The sequence below is a fragment of the Giraffa tippelskirchi genome, chromosome 14 (genome assembly GCF_054371585.1).
Source record: "Giraffa tippelskirchi isolate mGirTip1 chromosome 14, T2T-mGirTip1v1.2.pri, whole genome shotgun sequence".
NCBI classification, from domain to species: Eukaryota; Metazoa; Chordata; class Mammalia; order Artiodactyla; family Giraffidae; genus Giraffa; species Giraffa tippelskirchi.
This window is the reverse complement of record NC_137288.1, coordinates 35,581,466-35,602,532: the sequence shown is the minus strand read 5'-3', so window position 1 is coordinate 35,602,532 and position 21,067 is coordinate 35,581,466. Positions and strand designations below refer to the sequence as shown.

The 21,067-nt window shown below is 39.2% G+C and overlaps 1 protein-coding gene across 9 annotated transcripts in view; it reads left to right on the top strand.

The window, feature by feature from the left end:
- The window catches only part of DTNA (dystrobrevin alpha), a 433,073-nt gene that overhangs the window by 93,663 nt on the left and 318,343 nt on the right, over positions 1 to 21,067 (top strand). The gene's annotated exons all lie outside the window — the stretch shown is intronic.

The following is a 21,067-nucleotide window of genomic DNA, read 5'->3' as shown; positions in this document are numbered from 1 at the left end:
ATCCACAGTGATTTTTAAATAGATGCTGTAGACTGCTATAACCAGGTTGCTTACTGGTTTATAACATTATATAAATTTTATATATTTTGACTGCTGTATACACTACAGTGTATTTACCACCAAGTTTAGTTTCCATCCACAGTTAAGACATGATTCTAGACTCTGACACAGCATAGAAAAATCCAGTGGTATGTTTTCCACTCTTTTAGCATTTATATTCACAAGCTACATATATGTATCTAATTAGAATTTAATAAGCCTTTCACCCAAGAGAGAATTCTGATCTCTGTAAAGCTTTTATCCTTGCCCTACTTATAATGTTATCATCAAATTCTTTATTCTTTAAGTTTATTTTTTAAAAATACAATTACATGTTATTTTCCTGCATGTTATAATTATGCAGTTTTCTTTACATGAATATTGCTTTCTGGAAAAAGTGCTCTGAAATATTAGGGAAATAAAAACTATTGTTTTTATAGAAATAGGCGTACTCTATATGAGCACTAAATTGAAAAAAGAGGCACATTCAACATGCATCTGAGTCTTTGTTATTCACACTAAATGAAGGGTAATTTTCTAAAAATAAGGCTGAGTAAAGTGAAATATGGGATTTCATAGTTTATTAGAAGTCAAACATTTCTACTGCCAATGATTTAACATAATGTAGCCCAGAACCACACTCTATACCGTGGGGTGTGTGTGCGTACGTGTGTGTGTGTGTGCACTCAGTGCTGATTTAACAAGGCAATCTATCATTACAAATTTGAGAGAGACAGAGAATTCCACTGGAATTTTATTGTAAATGATGTTGCTTTATAATGAGAACATTCAGGGTTTTAGGTGAAGTGATCTTTTTAGTGCTTCTGTTTCTGGGCTTCTGTCACTCCCCCCAAATCTCCCACTTACCATGTCTTTACTTTATGTCCGGATTTCCTTTCTGCCTTTTCTTTTGTCCTTTTATTTTCCCTACTTCTTTCTTTAACTTTCTTCCCTCATGCGTAATCATAAAGGCTTCCATTGATCATTTTTCCCTTTTCAAGTTTATCTCCAAAATATCATTTATTAAGTGATAAGTCAATACTCAAGAACGTCATAACTGTCAATCAAGGCTCTTCATTGGCCTGACAAAACTCCTGTTACTATTCCGAGTCTATATCCACTCCAGCCCAAAACATACCATTAGCACTGACTCCAGCAATGAAAAGCCATATGCAATGTGCCCCCCTTCTAGTGGAATTTCTGGCAGGATCTGAATTCATTGGTTCTAGCTCACCAAATCCCATGGACGGAGGAGCCTGGTAGGCTACAGTCCATGGGGTCGCTGAGAGCCGGACACAACGGAGCAACTTCACTTTCACTTTTCCCTTTCATGCACTGGAGAAGGAAATGGCAACCCACTCCAGTATTCTTGCCTGGAGAATCCCAGGGATGGCGGAGCCTGGTGGGCTGCCGTCTATGGGGTCGCACAGAGTCGGACACGACTGAAGCGACTTAGCAGCAGCAGCAGCAGCAGCAGCTCACCAAAACATGAAGTCATGTTCATGAATGTGCATATACACTTATCTGTCTAACAGTGTGTGAGCACATGAAAGCTTGAACAAAACTCAAGGGAAAGCAGAGAAGCTGCAGCTGTGAAAGAGGAGGTAATTATTGACCTCAGCTCCAAGACGAGTGCTTGAGCAGGATCTGGAGCATGAGTGAAAGAGTAGCTTTAGGAAGGAAATGGAGTACTTTCTCTGTAAAACATAAGAGAAGGAGTTATCCAATAAAGATTAGAGGGTACCCTTGAGTAAAGAATCTGCCTGCCATTGCAGGAGATGCTGGAAAATGGGTTTGATTCCTGGGTCAGGAAGATCCCCTGGAGTAAGGAATGGCAACCCACTCCAGTAATCTTGCTTGGAAAATCCCATGGACAGATGAGCCCAGAGGGCTACAGTCCATGGGGTCACAAAGAGTCAGTCATGACTGAGCAACTGAGCATACATACACAGCACCCTTGTGTTAAATGGAAAGGGAGCTGAAAGAAATCCTGTTGGATGGCATCTATTTCCTGGTGAAACTGGAGTCCAGGGTAGGACTTCAGTCTTCAGAATAGCAGGAAGATTCATGCGATTTGAATGCATACCATATTATTCAGGATTCTGCAGAGAAACAGAATCAATATAGGATGTGTTTATGTTTATATGTGCATCTAAAGAAAGAGATTTATCTTAAGGATTTAGCTCACATGATTATAGAGGCTGGAAAGTCCAAAATCTGGAGGGTAGTTTAACAGACTGGAGACTCAGGAAGAGCTGACGCTGTAGTTCAAGCCCAAAGGCCATCTTTTGTTCCCAGGAGATGAGTCTTTGTCCTAAGAACTTCAACTGATTGGATGAGGCCCACCTACATTATGGAGGACAATTTGCTTTACTCAAAGGGTACCAATTTAAATGTAAATCTCATCCACAAAATGTCCTCACAAAAATATCAAAAACAGTATTTGGCCAAATACAGTTGGTCCCATATATACAAACCTTAAATTTGCCAACTTTCAGAAATTTGAGTGTGTGTTCACATGTCTAATCATGTAAGTTCATTCACATTCACATGTCTGGCATACATTGTATATGCATGTATGTGTATCCTTTACAAGTGATTGTGCTTTTGAGTAGTTTATAGTACAGTACTATATAGAATACAGTGATAAAGTATCTTTTTTCCAAGACAAGAATGTCCGGAAGCAGTCATAAAAGCAGTGGTGATATAGCTGGAACTACTGTACTTTTCAAAGTTCTATACTGTAAGATTAAAAATGTTTTCTTTATTGTTTGTGTTTGTTTTTTGTATTATTTGTGTGAAAGTATTATAAACCTCTTACAGTATGGTACTGTATAGCTGATTGTGTCAGTTGGATACCTAGGCTATCTGTGTTAGGTTTATGAACAAATTGGACTTATAAATGTACTCTTGGAATGGAACTTGTTCATATGTAGGGGACTTACTACATCTAGGCATCTGGGGCACTGAAGTTGACACCTAAAATTATCCTCACATGCATATTCCCTTAGCTACCTAACTCCACACTCCTCGTGAATTAGTTCTATCATCTTTTTCTCAGAAATCCTCCCCATAAACCCAACCTGAGGTGGGAGTTTGCTTCTCTGAACTAAATTACCAGGCCACCCTTCTGTAATGCCCCTTCCTGCAACCTAGTCCTTGAGCATGGGGATTTTTGTCATTTTGGTTCACATTTGTATGTCTAACACCTAAACTGTCACCAGCTATATTGTAGGCATTTCATAAAAAGTTTATGAATGAATGAGGGAATGAACTGCATTTAATTTCTGTTTGTCAGTTTTACTATAACATGAACTCCTTGAAAGCAGACAGCCTTAGCCATGTTTTGTACTCAACACTTAGCACAAATTAAGAGCTCTGTAAACACTTCCTGAAAAAACAGAAGGATAAATGACTTACGAATGCTTGTTGTGTATCTTTCCTTATTCCTGATTAACTTTATTTTATTCCAATATTTCTTTAAAAAAAATAGAGAGATTTTCATTGCTCTATGGGTGGAGAAATAATATTATTAATAGCAACTAAGATTATGAGTCTGGAGAAAGCAATGGCAATCCACTCCAGTACTCTTGCCTGGAAAAGCCCATGGATGGAGGAGCCTGGTAGGCTGCAGTCCATGGGGTCGCTAAAAGTTGGACACGACTGAGCGACTTCACTTTCACTTTTCACTTTCATGCATTGGAGAAGGAACTTGCAACCCACTCCAGTGTTCTTGCCTGGAGAGTCCCAGGGACAGGAGAGCCTGGTGGGCTGCCATCTATGGATGGGGTCGCACAGAGTCAGACACGACTGAAGCAACTTAGCAGCAGCAGCAGCAAGATTATGAGTCAAAAAATGCTAGTGGTAAGAATCAGACATCAACAGTTTTTAAAATCATGCAGGTGGTCCCAGTGGTTGGGAATCCCTGCAGTGGTTACAGTTAAATTGGAAAGGATATTAAGGAAGGTTGAAAACACTGGGTATCTTTATGGAAGGCAGGGCCTAATGGGAAGACCAGGAAAGAGGCTTTTAGTGAGCTCCAGAGGAAAAGGGAAGGGCACCTACAGAGGACAGAAAAATGCTGGAAAGAAAGTTCTGGGATGTTTTGTAAGCACTCTGAGTATTCACCATGTACCAGTCACCACGCTAGTTGCTTTACATGCATTGCCCCTGGTCTTCATCATAGCCTTGCAAGTTATCCTGTGTTATGTTCTTTTTATAAATGAGTAAATTGAGATTCATATAGTTTAATTAAATTCTTCAATACCCTACATCAAGTGAACAGAACAGCAAAATTTCAAGTTCATGGTTGTATGGTTACAAAGTTTATCTTCTCTCCAGCACTCCAGTGGTTCTCAACCCTGAGTGCACAATAGAAACACCCCAATTTATGCCCCACTTAAGATCTGTTGTAGGCTTCCCTGATAGCTCAGTTGGTAAAGAATCCGCCTGCATTGCAGGAGACCCCAGTTCAATTCCTGGGTCGGGAAGATCTGATGGAGAAGGAATAGGCTACCCACTCTAGTATTCTTGGGCTTCCCTTGTGGCTCAGCTGATGAAGAAGCCGCCTGCAATGCAGAAGTCCTGGATTTAATCCCTGGGTTGGGAAGATCGCCTGGAGAAGGGAAAGGCTACCCACTCCAGTATTCTGCCCTGGAGAATTCCATGGGGTTGCAAAGAGTCGGACACGGCTGAGCGACTTTCACTTCACTTCACTAAGATCTGTTGTATCTGGATCTCTGAAGAAGAGGCCCAGCCATCAGGGTTTTATTTTAAATCCCACTGGTGTTCCTAAAGTGTTGCCAGGGTTGAAAGCCATGACCACAAACACAAAGGACCCTCCACCATTTTGCCAGCCCTCCAGGCTGCCATCATTCAGTAAAAAGCTTGACTCAGTTTATAAATGGCCTGCTCCCGGTTCAGATCAGGGAGCCTAAATGGTCCCACATTTGCCAGGTAATTTGAAGTGCTCTTTATAGGTATCTGCTTTGATGTGAGTGAGAGTCCTATCTCCCGTTGTTACTTTGAGTTAATAAATGTATTACGCCATGCCCAGGCTCTGACTCTCCAGAGAGAGTCCTGCCCAGTGCCGCTCTGCCTTTGTGGGTTTTATAACACAGTCGGTGCTTTACACATCCTACTCCATTCCAAAAATAGTTAGGTAATGCTGGGCCACACACATACATGCCCCACAAATGAATCAGGGCATGAGAGATGTCATGAAACAGTTGTTAAGTTTAATATCAGATTTCCTCCTATTAATTTTGAGGGCCCAGAGCTCACTTGCTTTGTATTATAAAAATAGGCAGCTACTGTCCATGTGTGTGCTAAATTGCATCAGTTGTGTCCGACTCTTTGCGACCCTATGGACTGTAGCCTGCCGGACTCCTCTGTCCATGGGATTCTCCAGGCAAGAATGCTAGAGTGGGTTGCCATGCCCCCTCCAGAGGATCTTCCTGGATCTTTCCTTCGCGTCTCTTACGTCTCCTGCATTGACAGGTGGGTTCTTTACCACTAGCGCCACATGGACCCTGATAACATATCAAGGTTCAGTGAGGTATTTTGACACATGATACATAGTGGGTTGGCCAAAAAGTTCATCCAGATGTTTCCATATGATGTTATAGAAGAGCCTGAATGAACCATTTGGTCAAACCAATATGTAAAAGATTGAATTAATCAATTTAATTTCAATCCAAATAAGAGAGATTAGGGGGAAAAACAGTAAAAATAGATAATACAGAGTAGTTCTCCACCCTGGCTGCACATTAGAAGGTAGAAGGACTTTTAAACAGATGCTCAGAATCCACTCCCCAGAGATGCTCCGTTTGGAGCCCAGTCACTGTTATTTTAAAAGCTCCTTAGGTGAATTCAGATCTGCTGCTTTTTTGTCCCCTCCTGAGGCCTTCCACTGCTGTTACAGATGGGTGTGACATGAGAATATTCTGATTCACATACTTGTCAATGATGGGAATGATAATGATAATAGTCCCTCTGAATGAATTTTCTCTGTGCACAGATTCCCTGGAGGAGGGCATGGCAACCCGCTCCAATATTCTTGCCTGGAGAACCCCGTGGACAGAGGAGCCTGGCAGGCCATAGTCCCTAGGGTCACAAAGGGCCGGACACGACTGAAGTGACTTAGCACGCATGCACACAGACAGCTCTTACATGTATTTTACATAGAGTAACTCATTTAGTACTCACGGGAGTGATTTTATGAGAGCAATATTATCATCGTTTTGCAGATGACAAACGGGTGTCGAGAGATTAACTCAATGCAGGACTTGGCAGAGGTGGAACGTGAATCCAGAGTCTGGCTCCAGTTCTTGCTGTTGTTCAGTTGCTAAGTTGTGTCCAACTCTCTGTGACCCCATGGGCTGCAGTACACCAGGCTGGCTCCAGTGCCCACCCTTTTACAGTCTCCAGTGAGTTCATGAAATAAACTCAGTGATGTTGCCTCAGCTCTCCCATCAGTTTCCCTTTCCCTCGTCTTGATTTTGCAGTGTCTCACCTAGGCTTAGGTTCACTGATCCCACTGTTGGTGATAAGGAACAAGGGATTCCTCCACGCTGCCACCTGATTTCCACACCCAGACTATGTCCTTTGTGACAGAACAGCACCAAGTCTTCAATATTCAAAGAAGTACTGCTAGGTGGTGAATCTGTTTTAAAAAAGACAGCTTTTTTAGTTTCTCAATACAACTGAAAAATTTTAAGGCTTTGGAACCAGACAGAAGATCAAAGTTATGTACCTTTATTTATTAATCTTAGTAATCCAAATCGTTTAATCTGATACTCAGTTTCTTAATCCATTAAATGGACATAGTAATTCTTAAATTATAGGATTTTAAAAAATTAATTGGAATAAAGTGTATAAAGTTCCTTGGACAGAGTAGGCACTAAATACAATACACATGAGTTGCTTCCCCTTCAACTCTGCTTCAATTTCACATTTACACTTAACTCTGCATCTAGGAATTTTGTTCAACTTCTACATTTCTGTTTTCCTTTCTTCATGTAACCTCTGTGTTTTAAAATGCTGTATGGGGCAGTCAAAAATTGCATATGGGAAAGGTCTGCCAAGTAAATTAGTGAGCTACCTACAAAACTTCAGAGCCCTAAAATAATTAGGAACATCAATGCCTCTCAAAACCCTTTAAACACCACCCCTATCCACATACCTAAAACCCCTACCTTCAGGTCTTACCTAAGGAACTCTTAGAAGAGATCACCTTTATCTAAATAAAGAAGCCGTCGCATTATTTTGCTTATACATAGCTATGTGTTGGTACCTCCATATGCCATGACCATTAGCGTGCAAAATGAGAGCAGGTGAAAGTCTGGAAAAAAGGAGCAGATTCCTTAAAACAACAGCAACAACGAAGTGTTCTTGAGCATACTTCAACTGTACTCTTAAACTATGGGGGAGGAAAAGGACTTGGTAAACACAAATAGCCTTTAAATCTTCAAAGGTGTCTAGTTGCTGCATTGTCCATGAAAATTCCTGTTTTTCTTAATATTATAATGGTTTGGTTAATGAAACCATAATATAATACTTTTACTACTTTAGAGTACAATGAAATGGAAATCATTATTTTCTATATGTAGCTAGCTCTTCATGGGGCATGGTTGATAACTTCTATATGCTATGGAATATTTCTTCTCTCTTTCTAAAGTCTTTCTTCCCTCTAAAGTTAATTTCCTGTGAGGTTTGTTTCCTTTTCTTGATACAGTTCAGCCATTAGTTTCTTGTCAAGCTTTTGAACCTCGCTTTTAATCTTTACATTTTCTGATTCTAAAGATGCACAATTACTTTGAAGTGTTTTATTATATAATGGAAGCTCTTTTTTCTTCTCTGGCTAATTTACTACATACTTGATTAATTTTTTCAAAGATTTCTAAGAAAGTGTTTACTTGATGGCATACATGTGTTCAAAGCTTCCCATCCAAGTGGTCCCCCAATTCTGACCCTTTAATTTTATCCAGCTCTTAGTGACCATTATCCGTGTCATCTCCAAGGATAGCCAAGAAATCTGCCATCTTCAACAAGCATTCTGTCAGATTCTAGATATGATGATCCTTCTGATGTAGAGATTTTTCCAAACATAACTCTGCATTTCCAGCCCTCTCCTTTTCTGTTTATTGAAATTACTTACTGTTTCCATCCTTTACCTCCATACGAAATAGTTTTAAACTTGCCTAAAGATTGGAATTTTATTGAAATTTTTCTTCAGTACTATCTATACTTATGTTTTACTCTTCTGAAATAAATTTTAAGATCATTTTGGCCTAAGTCACTTGGGATTTAACTTTTATTGACTGTATTGTATCCTTCTTATAACATTGTCACCCCATCTTGTTCTGCATATTTGGTTTTCTTTCCCCCATTTTCCCTAGAAAGTCTATTTTAACCTCAGTAAAAGTAGAACCTATTTCATTTTAAAATAAATGCTTCCATACTCAGCATTTCAAATAAGTTTGTTTCAAGTCTGACCTCCAACAAAGAGGTTTCTGGTGTTTTATATTCTTACTTAAAATAAAATCTATCATAAATTTTAACTTTTTCTTCATCTAGGACAGAAAACATTCAGTCCCGTTCTTTGTCCCTATTAGCTTTTAGCTATAAGAAATGCAAGGACATCTGCTCATACCATCATCTCAAAGGGGAAAATTCTCAGAGTCCTGGACCTGGCCTCATAGCAGCAGGTGTAGTGCTCACAACCTTTCACAGAGTCTCCAGGATAAGCCTCTAGTAAAGCTGTATTGGGCTTCCCTCGTGGCATAGTGGTAAAGAACCCGCCTGCCAATGCACGAGATGCGGGTTTGATTCCTGGGTTGGGAAGATTCCCCTGGAGTAGGAAATGGCAACCTGCTCCAGTATTTTTGCCTGGAAAATCCCACAGACAGAGGAGCCTGGTGGACTACAGTCCGTGGTGTCACAAAAGAGTTGTACATAACTTAGTGACTGAAATAACAACTTCAAAGCCTGTTAGTGTGACCTCTGTGGCACCAGGGGCTGCTTCAGAGTTGCAGGTGTGCAGAGTCCTGCTGGTCACAACAAACTGTGGGAACCCAGAACATTCCACTCAGAATGCAGACAACAATTGACAATCAAGACAAACTGGTAGGGAGGATGTCAAGGATGTGGACGTCTTCCCTCTCACTTTTTTTTGAGCTTTATTTTTTGTTGGAGTGTATTTGGTGTACAATGTTGTATTAGTTTCTGCTGTACAAGAATGTGAGTCAGCTATAAGCATACATATATCCCCTCCCTCCTTAGCCTCCCTCCCTCTCATTTTTGTCCCATGATGGAATGCAAAGAAAGTGTTATTTGTATGACCTCCAAAAGGCTGTTTCTTACCCATCCCATTTGGAAGCCACAGACAATAAACAATCCATGTATTGTCACAGCTGGGAACCTTCCAAACTTGCTGTCTGTCTGGAAGCTCTCCTGCCCATCTTATGTGCTAAGATCTCTTTTTCTTTGTACCAGGCATCTAGGCTTTAGTCCAAGAGATGCATCCTGCCTTGAGAGATCTCCCCTAAATGCACCCACCCCATGTTTGTTGCTAGTCATTAATTGTTTGTGTGTGTTGGGATGAACAGTATTAAAAGGGGTTGCTTGGCTTTATATAACCACTGTAGATTTGTATTTCTCCTTTAATTCAATTTTTACTTAATGTATTTTGTATCTTTTTTATTTGGAAGTCTTCTTGATGAATTGACTTTTTTTTTTTTTTACTATGAAACGTCTTTCTTGATCCCTGATAATATACCTTGCCTTGATGTCTAATATGTCCAATGTGTTTTAGTATAGGCATACCATAATTTTTCTGATATATATTTTTGTTTTGTTTTACTTTCAACCAATCTGCATTTTTATATTTAAAGTGTATTTCTTTTTAAAAAGCATATAGTTTGGTCATTCTCTTTTATACTGTTTGCTAATGGAGTGTTTATTCCACTTATATTTAATATAATGTTTGCTATCATTAAGTTGAAGCCCACCATCTTGATACTCGTTTTTTCTTTGTATCTGTTCCTTGTTATTGTGTTGCTTATTTCTTTGCCTCTTTTGAGTTAACTAAATGTTTTACCATCCCATTTTTATCTGATCTATTGATTTTTTAACTATATTTCAGTGGAATTTTTTTCAGTAGTTGTTTCCTGAGATTTTACAATATGCATCTTTAACTTATTTCCTTTCTTCAAATAATATTACTTAAAGAATAGTCTTAATAACATTACAAAAGTATAATTCCCTTGACTTATTTGCTGCCCTTATTTTTCTTTTTATCATATATTTTATTTACTCATAGGTAATAAACACAAAATATATTATTTTTGCTTTAAATAGTCATAGTTTTTCAGATATATAGATGATCATTTTTCAAAGGTCTTTGATACTTACCTAGATATTTATTCATTTATCCATTCTAGTGCTTTTCTTTTTGTAGATCCAAGATGCATGAGGAATAATTTCCTTTCACCTTGTAAAAGAAGTCCTTTCTCATTTCTTATAGTGCATATTTTTTCATAAATATATTCTCTCAGCTTTTTTTTTTTTTACAATGTTGTGCTGGTTTCTGCTGTACAACGTGAATCAGCAATATGAGACTCCCTCTTGAGCCTCCCGCCCACCACCCTCTTCCACCCCTCTAGGTCATCACAGAGTACCAAGCTGAGCTCCCTGTGCTGTGCCGCAGCTTCCTGCTAGCTATCTATTTTGCACATGGTTGTGTACATATGTCAATACTACTCTCTCAATTCATTCTCCTCTCCTTTCCCCAATGCGTCCACAAGTCCATTCTCTATGTTTGCGCCTCTATTCCTGTCCTGCAAATAAGTTCATCAGTACCATATAGATTCTATATATATGCATTAATATATGATATTTGTTTTTCTCTTTCTGACTTCACTCCATATGACAGTCTCTAGGTTCATCACTCCAACTGACTCAGTTTTGATCCTTTTCATGGCTGAGTAATATTCCATTGTATATATGTACCACATATTCTTTATCCATTCATCTGTCAGTGGACATCTAGGTTGCTTCCATGTCTTGGCTATTGGAAATGGTGCTGCAATGAACATTGTGGTACATGTGTCTTTTTGAGATTCTCTCAACTTTTGCCAGTCTTTTTTTCACCCTCATACCAAACAATACTTTTGCTGAACAGAAAAATCTATGTTAACAGGTGCTTTCCTTCAGGACTTTACAGTTATTTCTTTTGGCATCCATTATTTTAGATGAAAAATCAGACATTATTCTCAGAGCTATTCCCTGAATATGATATCTTTTTTCTCTGGCTGCTTATAAGATTTACTTTCTATTTGTTTTGTAGCAGCTTAATTATAAAGTTCCTGAGCATGTTGTTGTTATTGGTTGGTTGGTTGGTTGGTTGATGTCCTTGTTTTTCTTTACATTTATCCTGCTAGGGTTTCACTTAGATTTTTTTGTACTTGGATTGAATTCCTTCAGTTTTTGACAATACTTACCTATGATCTCTTCAAATATTTCTTTTTCTCACATCCTTCTGGAGGTACAATTGCACATATGCCAAGTCATTGAATATTGTGTTACAATCACAGATTTTCTGTTCTATTTTTCTTTTTGTTTCAATTTGGATGATTCTATTGACCTGTCTTAAATTTTACTAATCCTTTCTTCTGCTGTGTTCAGTCTACTATTCAGTCTACTGAATGGATCCTATATTTGTGATACTATAATTTTTATCATTTCCATTTGATTCTTTTTTATTATATGTATATCGCTGCTGAAATTCTCCAAATGTTAAGTGTGTACCTCCCATTTTTCCATTATATCTTTTTTAACATATTTGGATGATTTTTTTTTTCTTTTTCATTTCCTTTTTTTGGCCACACCACACAGTTTGTGGGATCTTAGTTCCTCAACCAGGGATCAAACCCATGCTACATGCAGTGGAAGCATGGAATCCCTAACCTCTGGACTACCAGGGAATTTTCTAACGTTATTTAATATTTATCTGCTGAGTTCAGCATTTGGATCATCTGTGGGTGTGTTTCAATTGCTTATTTTTTTTTATTAACTACATTTCTTTATTTTTTATTTCAGTTTTTTTTAAATAAATTTATTTATTTTAGTTGGGGGCTAATTACTTTACAATATTGTAGTAGTTTTTGCCATAGATTGACATGAATCAGCCATATTTTTTAATTTCCATTAGTGGGGTTACATTTTTCTGATTCTTTGTGTGTTCTGTATTTTTTTTATTATATATCAGCCTTCATGGGTAAAAGAATAGTACTAAATAAAACACCAGTAAAGGACTGACTCCTATTAATCAGGCTGCTAATATGTATATGTGTGTGCACTGGGAGTGGCTGGTGTGTGTGGGGGACTGAATCAATCTAACATGTGCTAGATCTGAACCTGGGCTTTGCTACAGCCTTAAATTCAGTTCATCATTGGTTTTAGATGTACTGAAGTAAGAAATAGGGCCTTTCCTTTAGCTAGACTGAGCTTGGCAATGCCCCAGAGGTGTCTTCATACCTAGACTAACAACCAGTATTTCTGAGTGAGTGAAAGTGCTCAGTCATGTCCTACTCTTTGCAATTCCATGGACTATACAGTCCATTGAATTCTCCAGGCCAGAATACTAGAGTGGGTAGCCATTCTCTTCTCCAGGGGATCTTCTCAACCCAGGGATCAGACCTAGGTCTCCCACATTGCAGGCAAATTCTTTACCAGTTGAGCCACAAGGGAAGCAATATTTCTAAACTACAGGAAATCTCTCCCTCCTTTACACTCCAGCTCCAAACTGTTCAGGCTTAAAGACATCTTTGTCCACCATGTTGCCCTGATCTCCAGCCACTGGAGAGCTGCTGCAGTGAATAGAGTGAACACCTCAGGCACCTTGATGGGATCTTTGTCTGCTCTCTGCCCTGCCTTTGCCTGTCTCAACCACCAGGAACACTCAGTGAAAGCCTGCAGGAAAGAGTGGACTGTCAGATACAGATTCTTTCTGTGGTTGGGGTGCCTCAGGATTCTCATCCATGATACCAGCCCATTTTTACCTGTGAAAAGTTTGCTAACAGTTGGGCTGGTTGTCCTTCCATCCCCCTTTCTCCCTGTTCCCATGTGGTGAGGATGCTCCTCCTTCTTACCCTGTCCCGAGGAGTGATAAGTTCACCTCCCCACAAAGCAGCCACTCCTACGGCTTTAAGGTGTTTATAGCAAAAGTAGGTCCACCTTGGGAAAGCAGACCTGGAAGCAGTCTCAAGGCCTTTGGGGCAGAGTCCCAACTACCCAGAACATGCTGAAAAGACAATTGCTGATTCTTTTTCTAATTTGCAGTTGAGTGGAGAGAAACACAGGCAAAGGAGAACTAGAGCAGCAAGGCCCTCTGAGTTGCTTGGTGGGGTCTGAGGGCAGTACTGATGATAACAGCATTTTGGAAACAGGTGGGAAAAGTTCACAGAGAGAGGGCCAGTATGGAAGGAAAATCACAGATGCTAAGTATGACCTTTGACTCTTTGCCCATGGCCAACTCTTATAGCTGTAGAAAGAACAGAATGTATACATTTTCTCTCCAAGAGTAGAAGGAAGTTTCAATATTGATGAGATACTCTTAGAGAAATAGAGGACAGTATATCTCTTGGAAGCTAATAACTGGTTTGGCCACGAAGTTTGTTTGGATTTTTCCATAAGATGTTATGGAAAAACCTGAATGAAATTTGTGGCTAACCCAGTATCTCCAGGTTGGCATATTATATGGAGCAGAAGTAGTCTATTAAACGAATCAAGACAAAGTTTGCCTCAAATAATGAAATATACAAACTTGGCCCATGTGGGAATAGCTATGCCGACTTAAAAGGCAAATCACTATCAGATTTACATTGCCTTCTAATCAAAGGCAACCACAGAACAACTGCTGTGATAAACTTGAGGTAATTTACTTGAGGTTCTGAGTTAATTGATAGTTTAGGCAGAACTTCAGTTACAAAAGAAATTTATTTTCACTTTCTAAGATGCATAGTTTTACATGTGAAGGAACTATTTATAATTAATAACATTTAATTCCACAGATATATAATGAGTGTTAATGTAAGGGACTACAACCAACTTCAGAATAAAAAAATAACTTTATTTTAATTAACAGTTATTCTTCACTGTGTCTATTGTAGATAACTGGATACTTAGCTGGGATTTAGCTGTCATTGTAGCACTGGATATAGCGTAGAAAAGTATGAAATACTATGTTACTTCCCGGCATACATGCACAAATGCTGAATTCCTCGGAATCATTTTGGAAAGAGTTGAGAGAATCTGTTTCCTTTTTAAAATAACTCTGAAAAGTAAAGGAAAAGAATTGCAGTATATATGGTGGATAGAACATGTAATTAATTCTACTCTCTCCCTCCCAACGAAATGACAGTAAACAAAAAATTCTCACTAGAATTAAAAAAAAAAAAGAACAGGAGAGCATAGAATACAGAGAGCTATTGACACAATATTTGGAAAGTGGAAAGGGAATGGCTCAGTGGTACTTGATTTAGCTGAGCAGAGATGTGGAAAGCCAGGTGCCTGCGGAGGAGATGCCAACAAGACAGAAGTGGAGACTCCCTCGAATCCTGGAAAGGCTCAAAAACTAGAAATATGAGGGTACTGAAGCTGGAATTGATGAGTGGGTCCAAAAACAGAACTTGGTTGAAAGTCTTAAAAGGAGTAGTTGGACTTCCAAATCGCCGCCTCCACCCTCGGCAGCCTGGCGACTCTTTATCCCTCATCTTGCAGGAGACATGGTGGGAAGGGATGGGCATTATTCTCTGGACTGACTTAACTAGAGAGGCTGCAAACACAGAAATCTTGGAAACAGCGGTCTGGGGGCAAGGTGTAACACTGAAATCTGGTAGATTAAATGGAAATCTGCATGCACAATAGTGATAAACTTGCCTCAATTTCAAGCCTTTTTTTAGGGAAAAAAAAAGCTATTTTATTTATTTGGCTGTATTGGAGAAGGCAATGGCACCCCACTCCAGTACTCTTGCCTGGAAAACCCCATGGACGGAGGAGCCTGGTAGGCTTCAGTCCATGGGGTCGCTAAGAGTCGGACACGACTGAGAGACTTCACTTTCACTTTTCCCTTTCATGCACTGGAGAAGGAAATGGCAACCCACTCCAGTATTCTTGCCTGGAGAATCCCAGGGATGGCGGAGCCTGGTGGGCTGCCGTGTATGGGGTCGCACAGAGTCGACACGACTGAAGCGACTTAGCAGCAGCAGCAGCAGCAGCAGCATTGGGTCCTAGTTGCTGCACGAAGGATCTTTCATTGTGCCACGCAGGTTTAGTTGCCCTGCGGCATGTGGGATCTTAGTTCCCTGACCAGAGATCAAACCTGTGTCCACTGGTTAAGGCAGACTCTTAACCCCTGGACTACCAGAGAAGTCCCATTTTTCACCCAGCTTTGTTTCCAGGACACTGGCAACTGAGTTTATCCCTCCTAAATAGGACATTGGAGGGGGACTTCTCTAGAGTATCTGAGTACCCATGGGGTTGTGGGAGATCTAGTTACCCTTAAGAATGTTTCAGTGAAGGCTCAGCTTGGTCTGATCACTTTATGGTAAAGTCCTGATGCCTGTAACACATGGCTTGGCAAATAGCAAAGGAATATCAGCTGTGGCACCACGTCTCTAACATAAAAGAGACCAAAATAAACAAACAAGAAATTGAAGGAAACAAGGATTGCAGGGAAGAGGTGAAAGCTTTTTTAAAAAGCCTGAAATGTATGTACTCACTGATATTAGAAAAGAAATTGTCCATGAAATAAAACGTGGTGTTATGAAAAACAATTAGAGCTAAATAGAATCCTTAGAAATTAAGCATATGCTAGTAGAAATAGAATATTCAGCAGAAGAGAGATGAGCAATTATTCCAGAGATGAGGTGGTAGAAAGATGGATACATGAGAAAAGATAGTAAATTTCGGGGATCCGTCTAAGGGGGTCCAACATCCAATGAAAATAAATTTAGTTTCAAAATGAAAGAACAGAGAGAATAGAGCTCAGAAAGTGCTTACAAGTAAAATAAAAATATTTGCCCAGAATTGGAGGAGATGAATAAAAGTGCCTTTAAGTTTCAAACACAGTCAATGAGGAGATGGTGGAATGGGGGGGGGGGAGGGTGTCCACACCAAGTATATGGTCATGGATATTAGAACATCAGAGATAAAGAGGAAACAATATTTGGACGAGGGACCAGAATGACTTCTAAATAACAGCACTAGGAACTACAAGACAGTGAAGACATTCCTTGAAATTTCTGAGCAAAAAGTATTTCTAAACAATGAATTCTGTAGTCAAGCTAATGATTAATGGAAGAAGAGAATAAGGATATTTTCATGCATTCAGGTTCTCCAAAACTATATTTGTCCTGGGCATCTTTCTCTGGAAGCTGCTAGAAATTATGCTCCTCCAACCCCCAACCATGGGGCAGTTCATCAAGAAGGAGAGAACTGAGAATCTAGCAAAAGAGTCAACACCCAAGAGAAGCAAAAGCCAATCCCACCATGACAGTACAGAAGCTAATGTTACAAAAAGAACCCCTGGTGTGAAGTTGGGCAGGAAGAGGATATGCAGAAAGAATAGTTGATGCATTTGTTGGTATTCCATGTATTTGTTGGACTTCCCTGGTGGCTCAGATGGTAAAGCGTCTGCGTACAATGTGGGAGGCCAGGGATCAATCCTTGGGTTGGGAAGATCTCCTGGAGAAGGAAATGGCAACCCACTCTAGTATTCTTGCCTAGGAAATTCCATGGACAGAGGAGCCTGGTGGGCTACAGTCCATGGGTTCGCAAAGAGACACGACTGAGCGACTTCACTTCACTTCACTTTGTTGGTATTAAGAGAAATGTTACGTGTCTATTGGAGAGTCTAACAAAAAATAATGATGGGCAGGTAGAAAATTAAGCAAAAAAAGTATGACACAAATACCAATGTAATAAAAAATAAAAATGTGTAAAATAAAGGAAATGGACTCTTAGATCCCATGTGATTTACATGTGAATAATGAATGTATGTGCATGCATTCTAAGTTGCTTCAGTCGTACCTGACTCTTTGTAACCCTATGATCTGCCAGGCTCCTCTGTCCATGGGATTCTCCAGGCAAGAATACTGGAGTGTGCTCCCATGTCCTCCATAGCCAAAATAATGTAATCTCGGAAATTGTTGTGTAATGAAGTTGGGAGAATTCAGGAAAGGTGTGTGTGTGTGTGTGTGTGTGTGTGTGTGTGTGTGTAAATGAGAAGGAGGGAGAGAGAAGTTGAGATCACACATGCTGGAGGCAGTTTGTATAAGAACTAAATCCTTATCTTCCATAATAGGAGAAGGATGAATAATATCAACATTTGAAAAAATTTTTAAAAATGAGAGCATCATTTAGGAATATAAAGGAATTGTCATAATTAACAGTTACAAGTTAAAGGTGATTGTCCCTGGGATTCAAGGGTGAGGAGGGGTGGAATTGGGATAGCACGTTCTTTTAAGCTCTGTCATTCTATATGGCTTTTAAAAAATATGTGCATACTTTTTTAATGTGTTAAAGTTACACTTTTAAAATAAAATGAACATGGTCTAGTACTCAGCAATTTTAAGCTGTGCTTCCAAGATGCCTTCAGGAGAAACTGTTTCTGGAAGAGAGAGCAGGGTTAGTGGGACCCCAGGTCCCACCTTTGTTCCTGCTGAAGGAGCTATGCTTTGTCATTGTTAAGTTTCAGTGAACTATTTCCTTTAAACAAAGGGTTCCCTAGTGAAACAACCCCAACCCAACAAAAAAGTTTGAAAAGCACTGATGAGCCACGTGCTCATCTGGAGAAAAACTGGTCCCAAATAAATACAGTAAATCCCCTATGTATGAAGGAGTTGTGTTTCAAGAGTGTACTCATAAGTCCAATTTGTTTGTAAGTCTGACAAAGTTAGCCTAGGTACCCTACTAACACCAACTGGCGACATAGTGTGTGTGTGTGTGTGTGTGTGTGTGTGTGTGTGTGTTAGTCGCTCAGTTGTGTCCGACTTTTTGTGACCCCATGGACTGTAGCCCACCAGAGATAGTACTGTACTGTAATAGGTTTACAATACTTTTCACACAATACTACATAAACAACAAAAAATAAAACATTTAAAATTTTATAGTTAAGTACCTCGAAAATTACAGTAGTATAGTACAACAGCTGGCATACTGGGACACATTTGCATCTTTGAAAATCCCCTGCATATGAACTTGAAGGTTCATATGTAGGGGACTTACTGAAAGTCAAATATAATAATCATTGAACTCTGTGCAGCTTGCCTATCACCTTCTGTAATGTATAATAGAACTGTCCTATTTCCAACTCTTGATAAATCTCTAGAAGCTTCGAGTGGAACCAATATGGATTCTACATGTGATTATGAAAATGTACACAGATTTGAAGTGATGACATTAAATACATTTTCATTTTGCTCCCAAACTGAATGGTACCCTCACTTCTTGAAAGGCATCAGGTATGCTTATGCTGCCAGAGCTCAAATAGTGGTATAATAAGGTATATCTGTCTGTCCATAGGATGAGGTTGGATATTCTAGTCTTGCTTAGTGATTGTGATATATTTATGATTATGCTCTAACTAGGGCTGCTTTTGGTCCCACAAAGGAAAAATATCCCTACCCCAGCTTAAAGGAAAAGGTACAAGTAAAATCTCTACTTTTAATAATGAAGATAATCCATATCTTTTGTAAATCTTGAATGTTGATTCCTTCCTGGGCTATAGAGCTTCTCAAAAAAAAAAAAAAAATCCTTAACTTAGTGAGTTTGATTTGGGGAAAGATCAAATGCTGAAATAGATACTCTTGAGAAAGTTACTCTCTCATCAACCAGTGTCTATTTCTCTCTTCCCTTCCCACTGCTTGCAGACAATTTGAAGTGCTGTACCTCTTTTGTGGGCTTCCATTATTTCTCAGTCTAAAATAACTAAGAACTTTTTTGAAAAATAACTACATACAATTTTATGCTTATTCATTTAATGTATTTTATACATTCTTCTGTCTCATTTTATGTTGACAACACTCTTGGAAATTTGTATAATCGTTCACATTGTAGAGATGAGGAAATAGTGGCTGTTGAAATTTAATCTGTCCCAGCTTTCATGGCTAGCAGAGAGAAACGCAAAAAGAAATCTGTATTTTCTGATTACCGTTCTACTTGGGCCAAGCATCTCTTAATTAATAAAAAGACTAATCTTTACCAAAAGCATATGCATAACATAAAAAATTCCAGATTACACACACAGGATGATTGACGAATCCTGGTTTGCCTGGTAGTTTCCTGGTATAGTTCTATTCACTCTGGGATGGTTGGTCACTTTGCATGTAGTGCTCAGCCTAAGAGGCTGTAATAGCTACTTTTTATGGGAACTAAGAGAGATACAAGAAATGAAATGCAAGTAGAGAAAAGTGATCAAGATATTTATTTAGACAAGGGTGAAGATGATTTCTGACCCATATTAAAGAAAATCAATTTTAGCAACCACAGCAGTACCACAAAACAATTACCACAACTTTTCCAAAAGTTTCAAGTAAATAAATTTATCTATAGCTTCAAGATCCCTGTCAATATCTGAAAGACACACAAATATGACACTGCTGCTGCTGCTGCTGCTAAGTCGCTTCAGTCGTGTCCGACTCTGTGCGACCCCATAGACGGCGGCCCACCAGGCTCTGCCATCCCTGGGATTCTCCAGGCAAGAATACTGGAGTGGATTGCCATTTCCTTCTCCAGTGTATGAAAGGGAAAAGTGAAAGTGAAGTCGCTCAGTCGTGTCCGACTCTTAGCGACCCCATGGACTGAAGCCTACCAGGCTCCTCCGTCCATGGGATTTTCCAGGCAAGAGTACTGGAGTGGGGTGCCATTGCCTTCTCAGAATATGACACTACCAGATCTTAAAAAGTAAAATGTTCCATAAAAAGAAATCACATTTTAAACACAGCAGTGTGTACATGTCCATCGCAAACTCCCTAACTATCCCTTCCCCCCTTCCTTTTCCCCTGGCAACCATGAGTTCAGTTCTCTAAGTCTGTGAGTCTGTTTCTATTTTGTAAGTTAGTTGACGTGTATCATTTCTTTTTAGATTCCACATATAAAGGATGTCATACAATATTTTTCCTTTTCTGTTTGATTTACTTCACTCAGCCTGACACTCTCTAGGTCCATCTATGTTGGAGCAAATGTCATTATTCCATTCTTTTAAATGGCTGAATAATATTCCATTGTATATATGTACCACATCTTCTGTATCCGTTCCTTTGTCGATGGACATTTAGATTGCTTCCATGTCTTGGCTATTGTAAACAGTGCTACAGTGAACATTGGGCTGCATGTATCCTTTTGGATCTTGTTTTTCTCTGAATATATGCCCAGGAGTGGGATTACAGTATCATATGGTAGCTCTATTTTCTTTTTTAAGGAACCTCCATACTTTCTCCATAGTGGCTGTATCAGCTTACATTCCCACCTACAGTATAGAAGGGTTCCCTTCCTTCCACACTCTCTCCAGCATTAACTGTTTGTGGATTTTTTGATGATAGTCATTCTGGCTGGTATCAGGTGATATCTTATTGTGGTTTTGATCTGCATTGCTCTAATAAGCAATATTGAACATCTTTTCATGTGTCTCTTGGCCATCTGTATGTCTTCTTTGGAGAAATCTCTGTTTATGTCTTCTGCCCATTTGTTTATTGGTTTATTTGTTCTGATGTGGTTAAGTGTCGTGAACTATTTGTAAACTTTGGAGACTAATCCCTTGTCAGTCTCATCATTTGCAAATATTTTCTCCCAGTCTGTGTGTTGTCTTTTTGTTTTATTTCCTTTGCTGTACAAAAGCTTTTGGGTTTAATTAGGTCCCATGTGTTTATTTTTGTTTTCATTTCCATTATCCTGGGAGATGGATTGAAAAAGATATTGCTGTGGTTTATGTTGGAGAGTATTCTGCCTGTGTTTTCCTCTAGGGGTT